This window comes from Chrysochloris asiatica, unplaced genomic scaffold (assembly GCF_000296735.1).
Source record: "Chrysochloris asiatica unplaced genomic scaffold, ChrAsi1.0 scaffold00038, whole genome shotgun sequence".
Taxonomy (NCBI): Eukaryota; Metazoa; Chordata; class Mammalia; order Afrosoricida; family Chrysochloridae; genus Chrysochloris; species Chrysochloris asiatica.
The window spans coordinates 491,913-498,649 of NW_006408556.1; the positions used below are offsets into that span (position 1 = coordinate 491,913).

A 6,737-nucleotide genomic window follows, 5' to 3' on the forward strand; every position below is an offset into this window, starting at 1 on the left:
CCGTGGAAGAAAGATAAGGCTTTCTGCTCCCGTAAATATTTACAACCTCGGAAACCCTGTATGGGGTCACTATGAGTCGGAACCGACTCCACGACACATAACAGCAACACACACACACACACACACACACACACACACATATAATTCGGTTGTCATTTGATTGGAGCTGTGTTTAATCTATACCATATATTTCAATTCATTAATACAGTATATTTCTCCATTTGCTTAGGTCTTCTTTCACATGTTTCACCACAGTTTAAGAATTTTCAAAAAAATGTGTAAGATTTGAACTTAAATATTTCATGTCACGGAGATGTGATAAGTGGCCTCCTTGGTGTGGTGCTGCAGGATAGGTACTGGACTGCAAAATGCAAAATCAGTGGTTCAAATCCATGAGCTGATCTGCAAAAATCCTATACAAGGTGGCTATGAGTTGAAACCCACTTGATGGCACTTAACAACAGCAATGGCAATGTTTTAAAATATTAGTTTCTAATTTTTCATTACTGAATTATAGGAATATAATTTACTTTCCAATATTGACTTTGCATCCTACAACACTGAAAACTTCATTATCATTTCAAAATGTACAAAAATATATTTTTGGACATTTTAGTTGGGGTTTCTTTGTATATCTTATCATTTAGTGAGGTCATACTGGAGTACAATGAACTCTGATACTAATTCCGTCTAAACAGTATCTTATTAAAGAGGACAGATGTGGAAACAATTCACACACATGGAAAACCAGTATGTGAAGACCTGTCTAAAGCCAAAGAACACCAGGAAACATATCCAGGGCTCCTAAATGGTGAAAGAGATAGTACCCTAGAATCAATAGAGAGAGACAGCAAAGTCCTACTGACACCATGAACTTCTAGACTCAAGAACTGAAAAAAAAGAAATTTCTGTTCTTTAAAGGCACATACTTTGAGACATTTTATTATGACAGTCCTGTTGTTGTTGTTGTTGTTACATATCATTGAGTCATCACTGACTCATAGTGACCTTATGCACAGCAGAACAAAACACTGCTTGATCCTAGGCCAACCTCACTACTGTTGCCACACTTGAGGTCATCGATGCTGCCACTTGGCCAATCCATCTCATTGGGGGGTCTTCTTCTTTTTCTCTGACCATCCACCTCACCAAATATTATATCATTCTCCAGTGACTGGTCCCTTCTGACAATATGTCCAAAGTATGAGAGATGAAGTTTGGCCTTCTTGGCCTCTGAGGAGCACTCTGGCTGAACTTCTTCCACACAGATCTATTGGTTCTTTTGACAGACTATGGCACTTTCATTATTCTCCTCCAACACCATAACTCAAATGCATTGATTCTTCTATGGTCTTCCTTATTCACTGTCCAGCTTTCACATGCATATGAGGTTATTGGAAATACCATGGCTTGGGTCAAGTGTACCTTAGTCTTCAAGCTGACATCTTTCCTCTTCAACACTTTAAAAAGATCTTGTGCAGCAGATTTGCCTAATGCAATACTGTCGGGGACCTGCCTCAACACGGATGTTTGGTTCACGAGGTAGGGATATCTGGCGGCGATAGGGATAGCAAAAGAGGAGACACAAAGACACAAAGAGAGAGACAAAGAGACACCCCGAAACCAGAGTGGATGCATTACTGGCGTCCGGCAGATCCGGCGTGGTGAACATCTGAGCTATGAGGGCGGTAAGATCCTGCATAGTAAACATCTTAGTTATGCGGGCAGTACGATCCCCTTACTTGCTGGTCAGTAACGCATGCCTAGTCAGCCGTATAGCACGCCCTCTAAGCTGTGATGCACACCTGGTTTGGCCTGCGCCTCTGTTTTATTTAGGGGAGGTACTTTACACCAAGCTGTGAGGGGCTAAGACAAGGTACAGTGAACATTTGTAATATTCCAGACATTCAGGCACCTTTACATCGTAATTCGCAGGTTCGAATCCCAGGCCCGCAACTTGGTTTCTCAGGCTCAATTAACGTATCTATAGCACCTGAGCTCAATTGGGGTAAGGTGAGAAGGAAGGTCAAAAGGCTTAGGATGAGTCCCGCCGTGTTGGCTTCCTGGCCCAGGTTCCTCAGGAACTTGGCTGAATAGCCTGCACCTGGGAGAGATTTAGGGAGGGTGTCCTTTTGTCCTTAGAACAAAGAACCGGGAAGCTACCCATTTACCTTGAGTGAATCCTTTGGGGAAACAACTTTGCCTTTGGAATTTTACAGTCTCGGCTTTAGGAGGTTTTTACATTTATCTGTGGATATTAAGGGCTCATCTATGAAATTAATAACAAACATAACTGAATACTAATATGAAAATCAGTTTGCTATGTCTGCTAGGTGGCTAGAGTTTGTTCCTCAGAGCCTGTGGCCTGTATGGTCTGCAACACTCAGGCCCACAGGGCCTCAAACTCCTGACCGGGTCTGCAGGGTCTGCAACACAATACATTGTTTGATTTCTTGACTGCTGCTTCTGTGATTGTTGATTGTTGATCCAAGAAGAATGAAGTCCTTGACAACTTCAATCTTTTCTCCACTGATAAGAATGTTGTTTATTGGTCCAATAGTGCCAGAAATGACAAATTGAAGAGGAATGGTGTTGCATTCGTTGACAAAAGGAACATATCCAGACCAGTCATGAGATACAACACTGTCTGTGATAGGATAATATCCATGTGCCTACAGGGAAGCCCAGTTAATTCCACTGTTATTCAAATTTATGCACCAACCACTAAAGCCAATGAGGATAAAATAGAAGAATTCTACCAACTTCTTAAATCTGAAATCAATCAGACATGCAATCAAGATGCATTGCTCATTAATAGTGATTGGAATGCAAAGTTTGGAAGCAAAGAGGAAAGATCAGTAGTTGGAAAATATGGCCCTACTGATAGAAATGATGCTGGAGATCGCATGATAGAATTCTACAAAATCAGTAGTTTGTTCATTTCAAATACCATCTTTAGACAGCATAAGAGATGACTATACACATGGACCTCACCAAATGGAATACATAGAAATCAAATTGATTACATCGTGGAAAGAGACGATGGAAAAGTTCCATATCCTTAATCAAAACAAGGCCAGGGCAGACTGTGGAACAGGCCATCAATTACTCATCTGCAAATTCAAAACGAACTTGAAGAAAACAAAAACAAGTCCATGAGAGCCAAAGTATGACCTTGCATATATTCCACCTAATTTAGAGATCATCTGAAGAACAGATTTGATACATTAAACACTAAAGACCAAAGACAAGAAGAGTTGAGGGATGACATCAAGAACATCATGCAAGAAGAAAGCAAAAAGTCATTAAGAAGACAAGAAAGAAAGAAAAGGTCAAAATGGATATCAGAAGAAACACTGAAACTTTCTCTCCAGCATAGAGATGCTAAAACAAATGGAAGAAGTGAGGAGGCCCAAGAGCTAAACAGAAAATTTTGAAGATCAGCTCGTGAAGATAAAGCCAAATATTACAAAAAAATGTGCAAAGATCTGGAATCCGAAAACCAAAAAGGAAAAACATGCTCAGCATTTCTCAAGCTGGGGGAACTGAGGATAAAATGACAGTCCTAGGAAACAAAAATATTACCATATCAATAGCATAAAGGACCAAGTAGTTGATCATTTCAATAAACAAAAGCACATGACAAAATCTAAAAGCTTTATGATAAAATCAACAAATTAGAAATAGAAGGAAAAGTCCTTAACCTGATAAAGGGCATCTAGGAAAGTCCCAGAGTTAATATCATACTTAATTGCTAAAGATTGAACATTTTTCCTTAAGATCAAAAGCGCAGTGGCCATTCGTACCACTTCCATTTAACATTTTACTAGGAAACAATCAGACAAGACAAACATAGAAAGGAACTGATTTGGAAATCTCAATTCATAGATGACATAATATTAAACAGACAATCCTAAGGAATTACAAAAATAAAAAACAAGAAAATATTTTTGAGCTAATAAACAAGCTCAACAATGTTACAGGATACAAGGTTGATATATACTAATAAATGTATTTGTTGTTAAGTGCTGTTGAGTGAGTTCCAACTTATAGTGACCCTATATAGAGTTTCCTAGGAGCAGCTGGTAAATTTGAACCACAGTCCTTGTTGTTCAAACCGACCTTGTGGTCCAGTGCATTATCCCAAAGCATCACACCAGAACTCCCATGTGTTTTTATAATTAGCAATGAACACATATGTCAGTTGTTTATCATGATAGCTTATGTGTTGCTATGCTGCTAGCTATGTGAACAGTATTCCAAATACTAGTAGAGTCACCCATGGTAGATAAGTTTCAGCAGAGTTTCCAGAGTAAAATAAATTAGGATTCTTCCTAATTGGCAAATATTAGCTAATTAAATATTACTTCTAAATATTAGCTCATTAAAACCCTATGGCTCACAAGATACTACTGTCTGATACAGTGCTGGAAGATGAACCTTCTGGTTGAAAGGCATTCAAAATACACAATAGCCTCAACAATGGAATAGAGCATGCAGATGATAATATGCAACAGTACTGGCAACATTTTGTTCTCTTGTACACGTATTTGACTCAAAATTGACTCAGGAGCAACTAACAGCAACAATAATAAATCTAAAAATAATGTTAACAAATCATCTGTGTATAAGATTTCATAAGAAGAATAGAATAGGAATACTTATAGTAAGACATATGCTGAAAAAAAGAAGTCATATTTTAGAAAATTTAAAGACCTAACTAAATGAAAATCATTCTATTTTCATAAATAATAAGACATTATTATTAAGATGAAAATTCCCCCCTAATTGATCTGTGGATTAGTGAAAACTTTATCAAAGTCTCAGCTGCTATATTTACAAAAAATTAAAAGCTAATCCTAACATTCTGACGGAATTTCAAGTGACTCAGAATAGTCAAAACAATCTTAATGTAGAAGAGTAAAATCGGAGGATTCCCATTTCCCAATTTCAAAACATACTTACAAACCTGTAATTAAAAAAGATAGTGTATATGGCAAAACTACAGTAATCTAACAGTATGGTATATCATATAGAGCCAAAGAAGATAATTGATACTACAAGAACAAGCAAGTTGCTCACCCAGGAGACATCAAGACAAGGGGTTGGGTTCCCTCAGAGCAAACCCCCTTCCAAGACTAAGACTCAGTGGGAATACATGCTCTGATTGATGGCCATGTTCATCACTGTAAAGGGGAAGTGAGGGAAAAACAGCAATGAAGCTGTGAGCTAAGCCCTACAACATTCATTAGACTCCTGATAATCTGGGTGGAGACATGGTTGGCCAGCAATGTGGCAAAACCTGGGGACTCTTGGGCCCAGAGTCAGTGACATAGCCACAGAGGACTAGAGTGGAGAGTGAAGCGTCCGGAAGATAAGAAGAACGGGCATATGCACAAGAATACCCACTTGACCTGACTTCAATGACTGGATGATCAGAGCTCAACCAGAAGAAGAAAGAAGAGGGGGAAAAAAGAGTAATCTGATACAATTTGATGAACTTGACCTACACCTATGGATGCAGTAGCTCAAAAGAAGGAACAAATATTTGGAGCAAGGATCATTCCCACCTCCTCCATACACATAGTAGACAGGGATGGGCAACCTGGACATTGGCTACCCAAAATGGGGGGCTGGGGCTACAAAGGCAAGAAGTGACTGGCTTACAAGCTTTCAAGAGGGAACCTAGATCCAGAGAACATGGAGGAAGGTAGAATCTCTACTGAGTAGTATCCAATCCTTCTAAGCGGGGCTGATGAAAGGAAATGTGGATAGGTCTCTTGTGCTACAATAGTGAATAATTGTTATCAGGACTGCTTGTGAGGGTTGGAAATATAAAAGTAGATGTTTTGTAGCAAGTAGGGGAGTGATTAACTTTGCAGTCTAAGAGCGGAGGTCCCTGGGACCATCAAAGGAGAAGACTGGAGAGCGGGGCCCTACCCAGAGAAGCAGTGACGCCAGAGATGGAGGCAGAGATGATGATGTGGAGAGATGGAGTAGCTTGAGACTTTAGACCCAGAGAGGGAGAGGAGCTGTGTGTTGATGACCAGGGAGTAGGCTTGCAGGGTATATATACCCTGTGGTTGGTTGATGATGCATGGAGGGGATTGTAACCATGGCAATGAAGCAATATACAATGGGATGAATGTAAAGCTAATGTTCTACCATGTAAACTATCACATAATTCACAATAAAACATTGGGAAAAAAACCACAATTGATAGTTCAAAAATAAAACTACAAATTTATAGTTAACAGATATTTAAAAAATACTAAGATCATCCAATGGGAAATCACAATCTTTTCAACAAATGGTACTAGAACAACTGGTTATCTATATGATAAATAATTAATTTGGTTCCTACTACAAAGGCTTTCGATTGTGTAGATCATGACAAGCTATGGACAGCATTGTGAAGTATGAGTATTCCGGAACACTTAATTGTGCTCATGAGGAATCTGTACATGGATCAAGAAGCAGTTGTTCAAATAGAACATGGGAATTCTGAATGGTTTAAAATTAAGAAAGGTGTGCGACAAGATTGTGTTCTTTTCACCTTACTTAATCAACCTGTATCCTGAGCAAATCATCCAAGAAGCTGGCATATATGAAGAAAAGTGTAGCATTGGGATTGGAGGAAGACTCATTAACAACCTGCGATATGCAGATGATACAACCTTGCTTGCTGAAAGTGAAGAAGACTTAAAACATTTACTGATGAAGATCAAAGAGCACAG

At 39.0% G+C, this 6,737-nt stretch overlaps 1 pseudogene; it reads right to left on the reverse strand.

Annotated features, from left to right (window-relative positions):
* Window positions 1–1,711, reverse strand: part of LOC102818357 — a 5,116-nt pseudogene extending 3,405 nt beyond the window's left edge.
* Between the last annotated feature and the right edge of the window lie 5,026 nt (window positions 1,712–6,737).